Source organism: Miscanthus floridulus, chromosome 8 (genome assembly GCF_019320115.1).
Source record: "Miscanthus floridulus cultivar M001 chromosome 8, ASM1932011v1, whole genome shotgun sequence".
NCBI lineage: Eukaryota > Viridiplantae > Streptophyta > Magnoliopsida > Poales > Poaceae > Miscanthus > Miscanthus floridulus.
Genome location: NC_089587.1, coordinates 17448832 through 17461271, shown reverse-complemented (window position 1 = coordinate 17461271; position 12440 = coordinate 17448832). Strand labels below are relative to the sequence as shown.

The window sequence follows — 12440 nt, the reverse complement described above, 5'->3', positions numbered from 1 at the left end:
TGGTTTGTGTGAGGGAAAAATACTATTCCGGCTGAAAATTTACGATCGTTTACGACAAGCCACAGCCAAACGAATAGGCTGTAAAAGCATAGGCCTGGGCCTTATTTGCCTTCTTTTGTGAACGTATAGATGTGCAAATGTGTGGTCGGTATCTGGTCCTGGCCGCATCCCGCCAAAAAAAACAAACAAACGCTAATTAGTATCCTTGCCGAAAAAGGAATAGAATAATTGTACTTTTACAAAAAAAAAACCCGTAATTTAGCTGCTTCCTTTAAAAAAATCCGAACCCAATGCATAAAAAAGTTACTTGCCAATTAACTTTTAGAAATATTGACTCCAAAAAGGCTACCACCAGGGCATTTGGTTGTAATTATCATATTTATGACTCGGCATAGGATTCAATCAAATCATGGAAACTTTTTAATAAATCCTTTCAATAAATCCGCCTAGCATGGATAGCGCACCCCCCTCGGACCCTTCTGTTATTATCAGTCATTAAACTCCGTACCGTACTAATGGAATAAACCCACCGCTTTAGGTCAACAATTCAGCCCGTTCGCTTGGTCGTAAACGATTGTAAATTTCTAACCAGAAACAGTGTTTTTCTCTCACACCAAATCAGACAGCAGTAAATAATCCATGATCCAATACAGTCTCCCGAACAGGCTGTATAGATGCAAAAGGTCATGCAAATACACACACGGTGCGGTTCACGGAATGAATAGAACTTCAATGAACAAACAAGGCGTCTGTCTGTCTAACGACAAAATTCAACATGTCACCATCGGTCCAACATCAGTTGTCATGTTCTGTCCTGCTATGTGCGTAATCTGCGATGTCATGAGCAGGGTGGTTAGAACAGGTCGACGCAGCCGGAGCTTCAGGCGGCGAAACTGACGGAACCCCCGCTCGATTGCTCCATTTTTCTTTTCCTTTTTTGCAAGCAAGCACCAGAATAATACAAATCGACACATGGGCCCGTGATGGGGAGCGTCGAGCGTGCAAATCATTTTGTGATCGCTTTGTGATAGCATATTTGTGTGTGTAGCGCGCGCCAAACTAATAAATGAGGCCGACAAGAGCTCTCTGTCCTATTGTTAATTATTGCTGATTGCTGATAGTGATGTCGAAGGCTGGATTTGGTGTTTGGATTCGGTTACTTAAATTTAGGAGGTGTGTTGGGGGATGTTGTATGGGGTGTTTGGATACTGATAAAAAAATAAATTACATAATCCGTCAGTACTCTAGAGAAGGATTTTTTAAGCCTAATTAATCCGTCATTAGCATATGTTACTGTAGCAAAACATTGTCAAATCATGGACTAATTAGGTTTAAAAGATTCGTCTCACAAACTATGCAATTAGTTTCGTAATTAGCCTATATTTAATAATCTATGCATGTGTCCAAATATCTAATGGGACAGTGACTAAAATTTAGGAGGGGCAACCAAACACCCCTTAAAGTGTGGGACACTTGCTTCTTCTTTTTTTGGCTATTCTTTTCATTACCCTTTAGCTTTGCGTGGGCAAAGGTGGATTAACAAGCAAAGGCGATATTAACTCACTATTTTATCTATGTTAGGTTTTGTTTGCTCTGCGCGCTATCATGAGTTAAAAATGTCGATGTAATAATGTATAAAAAACCCGACACAAGGTAAGCTGTATTATCACTCCAGAATAAATATTATGAGTATTTGGTTAACGTAAGGAAAAGCGTCTAAACTACTCATCTCTATGGCTAGATAGCCCATAAACTAATATCTAGTTCGGTTTACTTCTCCTAACGATATCAGTTTGTGCAATTTACCCATTAACAAGTCGTCTTTTATGTTTTTCCACATACAAGTTAAAACTCAACTTTCACATAGAGAAATAAAAAGAAATAATTTTTAAGAGGTAAATTAGACCAACTAAAATAACTAATAAGATAGTAAGTCAAATTAGTTTTACGGGATTATCTAGACGTAGGATAAACTTAGAGTGTAATTTGAACATTTTCCTATTATACATAACTATACCGAAAAGAGACCAAAACACAACCCATGAATCATAGCATTATAACTTATAATTACCTCCTGTATCCCGTGAGACCACGAACAAGTCACTCATGAAAAATTCCAACGAGGTGGCTCGTTGAGACGGTCAAGAACAGCAAGCTGTTCACCAATCCATGGAGAACTCACATGAGTTTTGTTACATACGAACAGTATAATACTCGGCCAAGTCTTCCCCGGGGTATCCTTTTTCTTTTGGTCAAACGTAGCCATCGCCCAACAGGCCAACAGCAGCCAGCATTCTAAACACACCCCGCGGGGCCCGCATTCCAGTGCCCGTCCACCCCCGCGTGGCCCGCACGTCAGTGGCCATCTCGACCGCGACCCGTCACCCGCCGCGTGACGTTACCCCGCCGATTTAGAACCGACCGTTACCGCGGCCTGTTCAAAACCAGCCAACCGCGCGCCGCCACGTGGACGGCCGCTCGGGAGGCCGCGGGTGAGCGGACCGCGCCCCGGACCCGGCTACCTGTACCTGGCCCTGGCCTGGCTTTGCGTACGCTAGTGGGGAAGTGGTGGTGCGCTCAGCCAGTCAGCCGACAGACACACAGCGCAAGCCCCTTCTCCCTCCGGTTCTCCCTCCCCTCCTCCGGTCCTCCCCGTTGCTGTCCGTCCCGCCGGCGTCGAGGCTCGAGAGAAGGCGGCGGCGGGTGAGCGCCTGGCCGCGGGACGTGTCTGTCCGGTGAGCTAGCTCTCTTGCTGACCTGGAAGCTCTGGAGGCGCTGAAAGCGGCTGGCGGGCGGGCGATGGGGTGGGCTTCCTGCTGCTGGTCGGACGGGTGAGTGGTTGCCGGCTAGCCGTGCCCGCCGATTTTTTTTCCTTGCAATTGAGGTCTCGGTGCGGGTTTGGGGCTATGAGTTTGGGTTGTGCTCGGTTTGGGGGAGAACCGGAGAAGGGGATGGTCAAATGGTAGCAGCCTTTTTTTTTCTTCCTCCTTATTTGGTTTGTGTGTCACTTTGTAGACTGGGATTTTGGGGGAACTGATTGTGTGCTTCACCTGTGTTCAGTTTCAACACAGAGAGAAATTGATCTATTTGGGTGGTGTCTCCGGTGGCAATTGATTTGGTTAACGAGAAAGGATCAGAGATGTGAGATAATCGTGTGAGCTTGATGTATATTTCTGTGGGTTGGTTAGTACAGTAATCGTTGAATGATAAATACAATGAGTAATCACATCTTGTTTGGATCGAATGGAAGGACAAAGATTGAATATCTGAACTTCTGCATCGTTTCAAATTTCACTGTTTGTCTGTGTTTCACTGCAAATATTAGTGTTGAATTGCGGGCAGATCAGGTTGAAGAGGACATAAAGTTAACTTTAAGTAGTTTGTTCAGAATGTGCTGCAATTTGGGGAGGAGTTGGGTGAAGTGATTACCTTTGGGGGCTCCATTAGTACCTTTCCTTTTCGTACCATGCATTCTTCTAGTAACTGCTGCCCGTCACTTGATTGAATCACTGTTGGTTTGTTGTGTTCTTAGGGCTGAACCTGGTAGGAGGAAGAAGAAGAAGGACACGACGTGGCGGATCTTCTCACTGAAGGAGCTTCAGTCGGCGACGAACAATTTCAATTATGATAACAAGCTCGGCGAGGGTGGGTTTGGCAGTGTGTATTGGGGCCAGCTCTGGGATGGGTCACAGGTGCAGTCTTTCTCTTGAACAACCAAAATAATCTGTTCTACTGTGTCCCTGTGTGCACAGCCTTTTTTGCTGTGTTAGCTTCTGGGGACTCGCATTTTTTTGGGGGGAACGAAAGCAACTGGCATGTTTTTGGGGTAAGAGCAGGACAGTGCCATCAATGGAACCTCCTGACGTTAATGATTGTATCTTAACTGATTCAGTCTCATCTTGGAGTGCTATTTCTAGTTCTAGCAGTAATTGAAATCTAAAATGGTAGTTTTCAGAGCTGTCCTTCAGCCAATCACAGAGTCCTGGCAAATACGACCACATCAGCTAATTGTTTTTACTCTATGGTAAACCTATGCTCGTATAAGTTTGCATTGTTCATGCTATACCTATATATATTATGGCTAGATAAAAAGTAGGGTTCTTGACACATGGGCATGCTATGTTGCAACAATCTGCCTTTTTTATAAGCAACAATCTGCCTAAATTGGTGTATCATAAGGTAAATATTTTTCTTTTCTGTGGGATTTTGAGCTACGTGCTCCTTGTGGGCTCATTGATATGCTTTTGCTGCACACTTTTTGAGTGTTTCAATACCAGTTTCTTAAGGGACACCGTATGTTTCATTTACTCTTTACTCCATGAATGGGATTTCATATCCTCTGGAACTTACCACTTCACTCTTTAATGACACAAACAGATTGCCGTGAAGAGGCTCAAGAGTTGGAGCAACAAAGCTGAAAAAGAATTTGCTGTCGAGGTGGAGATTTTGGCACGAGTGAGGCACAAGAGCCTTTTAAGCTTGCGCGGATATTGTGCTGAAGGCCAGGAACGCTTGATAGTCTATGATTATATGCAAAACCTGAGCATACACTCTCAACTTCATGGACAGCACGCAGGCAGAGTGCAATCTCAGTTGGGAAAGAAGAATAAAGATCGCCGTCGATTCTGCAGAAGGGATCGCGTAAGCCACACAACATCATTGTTCATGTTTATCCTCAGAACATCATTCATGCCTACCAAACTTCAGCAATCTTATTATTTAAAATTCTTTCATCTTGTAGTTATCTGCATCACTATGCGACGCCGCATATCATTCATAGAGACGTCAAGGCGAGCAATGTTCTCCTGGATTCGAATTTCCAAGCTCGGGTTGCTGACTTTGGGTTTGCCAAGCTAATTCCAGATGGTGCAACGCATGTCACCACAAAGGTGAAAGGCACACTCGGTTATCTCGCACCAGAGTATGCAATGCTTGGGAAGGCCTCTGAAAGCTGCGATGTCTTCAGTTTCGGAATTATGCTCCTAGAGCTTGCCAGCGGGAAGAAGCCAGTTGAGAAGCTTAACCCCACCACGAAGAAAACCATAACTGAGTGGGCTCTTCCTCTAGCTCGTGACAAGAAGTTCAAGGAAATTGCTGATCCAAAGCTCAAGGATAGCTTCGTCGAGGATGAGCTGAAGCGAATGGTGCTTGTTGGGCTCGCCTGTTCTCAGGACAAACCAGAGCAGAGACCCATAATGTCTGAAGTCGTTGAGCTGCTCAAAGGAGAATCTACTGAGAAGCTTTCCAACCTGGAGAACGATGATCTGTTCAAGCCTGATAGCTCATTTCAGAGCTCATCCGGACCTGATAGCTCAGATTGCATCACCGAGGAGAGGAGTCCCAAAGCTGATGCGATAGAGGAGGCAGTTGATTCAAGTGAGACAGTTCCCTCAGCAAGGTAGTGTGATGCATAGTGGTATTGTCAGTAGGTGCCCTGAGCTCCCTGCCTGGGACAAATGTGTTTATCAGTGTATTTTTGTGGTTATTCCTTGCTATTAGCAAGTTAATTTGGGAGCTTCCTTGCCTAGTTCTCCTATGTGCTGTCATCTCTTCGTGTTGGCATAGGTTCTATTGGCTTGTAAAATTCTGTAAATCTGGGCCTGATTCCATCTGTAGCAAGCTGTTCACTGCACTGCTGTTAGCGTTTAGCTACTTCAGTCCATTAATGATTTGTGTGCAAGTCCATAATATGTCATTTTTTTAGGTTTTCGTCATGTATAATTATCACTACTTTCACATGAATTTATTGTTAGGCGCTTCTTCCGCAACGATCGTCACAAAAAATGCAAGACTGAGATTTCTTCAGGCACGAGCACTGCAATGGAGTTTGCAAACAAAACAGTCCCCAGGGCTGGCTAGTAGCCGGCTCCTGCTGAAATGACCCCCCGTCAATCATGCTAGTCCACCCGCCTTACCCTTTCCCAGGGAAGGCTCAGAAGCTGTAAGAACGCATGCTAATGTTCAAGGAACAACTTAACAAGACCGATCGAGCCACACCCGACATGATCATATGAGAATATCAGTGCCCATAAGGCCATAACCAGGTGGGCAGTGCAGTGGCATCTGCATACAGGTTGATGTGGTTCACCACAGACCTGAGATAATTCTTAGCGGAAATGGTGTGATGCAAAAGAGGAGGTACAAGGTGCACTTCCAGTACAGTTACTATGCTAATATAATTAACTAAAATGTTAGTCATCTTCGGTATTAGAAAACAGCAACAAGACAAAGAAACAGTTCAAATGTGGTAAACAAAAGCAGCGTAAAGCACACTCACTTAGCATCCATATAGCAGCGGTGAATAAGTTAGTACAATACAACTAGTTGCGATATCTCTAATTTAGACATACGTTGGTAAAAAACTGTAGAGCAGTGGGACATTAGCATGTAGTGTCTAATTTAATTGTTTATTTACTGTGTCTGAGTTCTAAACTCAAAGGTACAGAAAAGGATCGTTGCAATTAAAATCAAACGCTAATCTGTGATTCCAAACGCTGCCTCCTCCCTCACCAAGCTGGGAAAACTTGTACCCCACTTTCTTGCTTCCGCTTGCCCATCTTGCATTGTCCAATGCCATCATCTTCGAGGCCAGCTCTTCTGGTTTATAGGGTTTTCGAAATTCCAGCACAATATTCATCTTCTCCAATACCTGGGCGTTTTCGGCAATAAACATAAGGAAAGCAAATTCACTTTCATCCCCATGGAAGTCACGAAACGCCAGCGTCTTGAGACGTGACTGGACACAGTTGATGGGCCCAGCCTCCTGCCAGAACTTGAGACTTAGGTCGTGCACCCCACTGACAAATCTACCATCGCAGGATACCTCTCGGTGGACTGCCGAGCATATTCTACCGACAGTAAATGATTTTGGACAAGTACCATAAATCCAAAATGGTAGTATTAGCTCCCCCTATATATGTGCTAGAGTGTTTGGTTTGAAGCTCACACATATGGATAGATTGGAATTGTGGAAGAGTAATTACTACCAAATGATGCTAAGATGTAAAGAATTAACCTTTGATGCATGATACCAATTGGAGTTGCACTTTTAACACCATGAGTAGCTAGACAACAAAAATACTAGAAACCCTATGAGATCAATCATTATAAGCAAGGTTCTAGTACCACGTGTAAAAATACAAGTCTAGCTACCATCCTATGCGTGCTAATTATCAAATCATCATTCAAGTTCTACAACTAGCATATACCACACAAGCATGCATATCAAATTTAAAAAAAATTATGCAATGCAAACATGACTATGCACATATCAAATGCAATCAATCAAAGTTCATGAGCTTGCTCCCCCTACTTGTGTGCTTTTCTTATCCAAGAATTTTGATCTATCTCTTTGCTTCAATGTTTCTCCCTCTTTGTGCATGTCCATGTCCAACCTCTACTTCTTTGTCTCAATCTCTCCTAAAGCTTTCATATCTTTGTACAATCTTTCCCCCTTTGTCATCAATTTTCATAAAAGGTGTGCTTCTCATTGATGCAAATGTTTGCATTTGGGGTAGATGGTTGAGGCTTGAATCTTTCATTTTTTATGGACATCACTTGATCATTGGAATGACACCACTTGTAGCCCTTGAGATACCACACATAGGATCTTTGACCTTCATACCAATTTGTGGGACACCTCTCCCTATGTCATAGCATGGGTCATCCATTTGATAAACTTGAGCTCTTGTAGGTGAGGGATACATTCTTCATTTGATGATCACTTAAAGTTGAGGATCACTTGTGGAACCATCGTCTTCAATGATTGATACCATGTGTAGATGTGATACCACTTGAAAGAATTTTCTAGTATGGAACCACTTGTTAGATTTATCAATAAAAAATATTTCTTGAACCTTTGCTATCTTCATGAGTACCACTTATAGGATATCCCTTGTGAGTTGATCTAGACATCACTTGTGAATTTTTGATGAAATACTTGAGTCTAGATATCACTTAAAACAAATAGACTAGATATCCATTTATATTGTTGTCTTGTGCTTCTACTCTTATCACTATCATGAGCTTCTATGGTTGACTTAAACTAAATTGATTTGCCTAAGCTTCTAAGTCCGGTTTGAACCCTCTCTAAGCTTCTTCACACTCATTTGGAGGTTATCTTATCGAGGTTGTACTTGTCACTTGTTGGCAATCTAAATTAAATCAAGTACTTGAGTTCACTAGCTCATAAATAAATTCATATACTAACCACTAGATCAACTAATCATTCAAGCAATAGTGGTAGGCTATGGATTTAAAACTTTCATTTGTTATACATGATCCTATGAAGTATGAACTATATGCACTATTCGCATACTAGTAAGGGATGAAATAATCATGCACATTACAATGATACATTTGCTATGTTGGAGTAGAGGATAGTCACATAGATTCCAATTCATTACTCTAATAGCAATGTGAAGTCTAATTTATAGCTTGGTGAAGACCAATCATCATAGATAGAGTCTATTCTTCACCCATATGAAATAAGAACCACTAATGATCAAGCGCACTATCATGATGTGGTTGGCTTACTTCTTCATTTCATCTTTGCTTGTATAAGAGCATCAATATGAGAATAGCACTTGAAATATCAGGACTAGCTCTCTTTTGGGTGTTGCTTGCTTTTCTTGATAAACCCTTTTGATTGCTTTAACTAAGCATCTTAAATGTCTCTCGGATCACTACTTCCATGTTAGCCTTCCAAGTAACACACTTGGTTTACTTACACATAGGCGGCAAGCCCCTACACTAGGGAGAAGTGACCTCTCTCCAAGAATCATTCTTGACACTCACTTGAAATAAATTTGTTGATTGACCCAAGTGATGGACTTAATTTGATGAGTAACCTTGATTCCTTCTTTAAATCCTTTTCTTTCTACTTGTTTAAGTATTTTTCTTTCTACCAAATGATTTCCAATAGTCACTAGAATTTAAACTTCATCTTCATATTAAGTTTGATCTTGATCTTCCAATTTGAGTACCGAATATGTGCAAAGTACACTCCACAATCAAATGCCCTTGTACTCTTTGCTTGTCATACTTCTAGATCATCTCAAAACCAAACTTAGGTGCCTCAATTACTTATAAACATGTTTTAACTTGAGGGCATTTCAATCAAAGTGACTCTAAATAAATCCAATAATTGTCACTTTTCTGACAGATTCTGTACACTTCAAAGAAAAATGCATATCCCCCAAAGTATAAATCTAAATACCACGAAATTTGGTGGAGATGTGCTTCACTAAGTTATCTAGTAGCTGTAAAAAATTGAGATTCATTTGACTTCTAGATTGCTACCAGATTTCAATTCTTCCACCACTATTACATGCTAAAAACTGCTACACTATAGCTGACAAGATCTACTCCAAAACCAAAGCATCTTTATCCAATTCTTATGAAATTTGTATAGCGTCTTATACCATATGTCCAGAGAATGTACATCAATTTTTATGCCAATACATAAGTTTTGATCACTCAAACATGGCTAAGATCATAGCCCACTTAGATTTTAATATGGGACATATTTCAATCACTTGGGCTATATTTCATCAAATGTGAATCAAACTTGAAATCAACTTGTTTGAATACTTTCACAAGACATAAATCCATTCAATCCACTTACTAAAAGTCATCTCATGAATTTATCCAATACAAATTAATCCAAACTTGACTACTAATCAATTTATCCATTCAAACATCTTATAGCAAGCAATATATGCATATATTTCCAATTCAATTAACTCATATGCACTCAAATAAAATGATCAACAAGAGATATACCTTGGTTAGCTCATGATTATCCAACTAGCAAGCTTCAACTGAAATATTTTTTTAAGCCATCAAATAATCTAATAAATCACCACAACTTGAATATGACACTTGTATGTTGATAGCACTTGTACTTCACTTAATTTTTCACTTGGCATTGAGTTTGGATGTACACTAAGCTTCAATACTTTGCTCAACATATGATGATCAATGTGAAATCAATTGAATCAAGTCTCCAATGCCAATGGTACCTACAAACAATCATCCACTTTTTGATGGTACTCAAACAAGTTTGGGTCCTCTCAAGTTAGGAGCAACATACTTAGGCATAGACTTAGTATGAGTAGCGGGATGTTTTGCAATTGCAACCAATGAGGTACCATTGCCATCCTTTCTAAGCATATTATTATTAATAATTGAAATAGACTTAGAAATGTTACCTAGAGGACATGTATGTGCCATGTGTCCCTTTTCCCGGTATGAGTAGCACTTTCTCTTTGATTGAGCCTTCTCTTCCTTGCTCATGTGGTGCTTCTCATTGCCTTGCCTCTCATGGATTGCTTGAGCCTTCTTCTTAAGCTTGGTAGGACACTTAGTGGCAAAGTGTCCCGTATTTCCACACTTGAAGCACTTGATGTGAGCATAGATTTTCTTCTTATCTTGTGTCTTGCTCATCATCTTGGCATCTTGAGTTTACATTGGATGCCTTGCCTTTCCACCCCTTCTTGCTTTCTTCTTCTTCGTCATCAACTCACCACCATCTTCATGATAGATCTTGACTTACTCTTGGGGTGTCTTCTCTTGCTCAACTTGTGGCTTTGGTTGAGGCTCTTCTAGTTGCTTCACCAATTGCTTGGTTGGGCACATTGAGGTAAGATGACCCCAAGTGCGGCACTTGAAACACTTCACATGCTTGAGCCTCTCTTCTTCTTTTATCTTCTTGAGCTTCTCAATGTTAGGGCAACCATTTGCAAGGTGTCTCACTTCATAGCATTTGAAGCACATGAAATGAGAGAGCTTTCTTTATTGTAGCTTCTTCATCTTTGTTTCTCTCTTTCTTTTGCCCTTTGTTATCTTCTTCTTGAAGCCAAGGCCATACTTATCACCATAGTTTCTTTGAGTCTTCAACATGTGCTCAAAGATGACTTTTGAGTTGTAGCACATCTCTAACTTGTTGCTCAAATTCTTCACTTCACTTTTGAGCTCATTGTTCTCCTTCAAAAGGGTAGTCTCACAAGACATAGAAGTAGAACAAGCATATATTTGTGAAGAACATGACATTTCTAATAAATCATCACAAGAGGTGGATACATGCTTCTTGCCTACATCAGCAAGGGTTAGCAACAATATGTGATTGATCAATTGACCCATGTGATGAGCTCCCACTAGTTTTAGTTTTTCCATTGGAAAGCTCCTTAGTGAGAAAAGCATGGTCTTGTACCAAGTTATCATGAGCAACACTAAGTTCCTTATGAGCTAATTTTAGCTCCTCATGTGAACAAGTAGTAACATAAAGTAGATGCTTTTATTGTTCATATGTGTTCTTTAGAAAAGAGTTTTCATTTTTCAATTTCTTGGTTTTAGCCATCTCTTTTTCTAAAGCTTTGATCATGCAACCATATCTATCTAGAAGCTCCTCATATGAATCAAGATCAATCACATTTGCATTAGATACCTTAGTGTTACCTTGTGACATGAAGTAATGTGATGTAGTTGGAGAGCTTGAAGAAACATCACCCTCATAGCCCGAGCATGATCCATCATTATCACCATCAAGTGTGCCTGGAGTAGCATCATCATTGGCATCACTTGTGGCATCATCATCAATCTTGTCAAGTGATCTTGTGGTATGATCATCATCATCATCATCACTTGACCATGAGGCGGAGCAATCTTCCATAATTACCGAATTGTGGCTATGCTCAACATCCTCATGTGCCTCCTTCTTGGGCTCATCATCATCATAGAAGACCATCCCATACTTCTCATTGAGATAACTCCAAATCTCATGAGCGGTCTTCATGTCAATGATCTCACCAAATGATGTTATCATGCAAAGATCTATACATGATATTAGTAGCTTGGATATCGAGATCTAGGCATTTTCTCTTGTGCTTGAGTTAGATTCTCTTCATCCAACACATGAGAAAAGCCTACATCTACCATCCACCATATTTGAGGGCAAATAAACTTGAAATTACATATCATTCAATTTTTCCACCGTGCAAAGTGTGTGCCATAAAAAATGTGTGGACAATCAACATCTAGCCCATAAGTCACCATCCTCTTGGGTAGGTGAAGACCACAAATGAGAGACCTAGCTCCGATACCACTTGTAAGGTCGAGATGGCGGACTAGAGGGGGGGGGTGAATAGTCCTTTCTAAAATTAAACGCATTGGCTAACCGAGATACACGTAGAATTAAAACTAACAGTCTAGCCAAGACTACACCCCTCTATCTAAGTTCACAAGCATATTATAAAGATCATAATTATATAATAAAGGTGCTAGGCTAGCTAGAACTCACCTATCCAATTCTAGGAGCAAGGTCACACAAACCTATGCCACTAGTATTTTACACACCAGGGAGCCCCTACATAATTCTAGTAAGCAAAAGCACAAAGCTCCTAAGCTCACTAGCAATGCTCAATAACAAGGCAACTAATGCC

General features: G+C 41.0%; 1 pseudogene; it reads left to right on the top strand.

Moving 5' to 3' along the window:
• The first annotated feature begins 2570 nt into the window (after positions 1–2570).
• LOC136475849 (PTI1-like tyrosine-protein kinase At3g15890) lies at positions 2571–5718 on the top strand (annotated as a pseudogene).
• The last annotated feature ends 6722 nt before the right edge of the window (positions 5719–12440 follow it).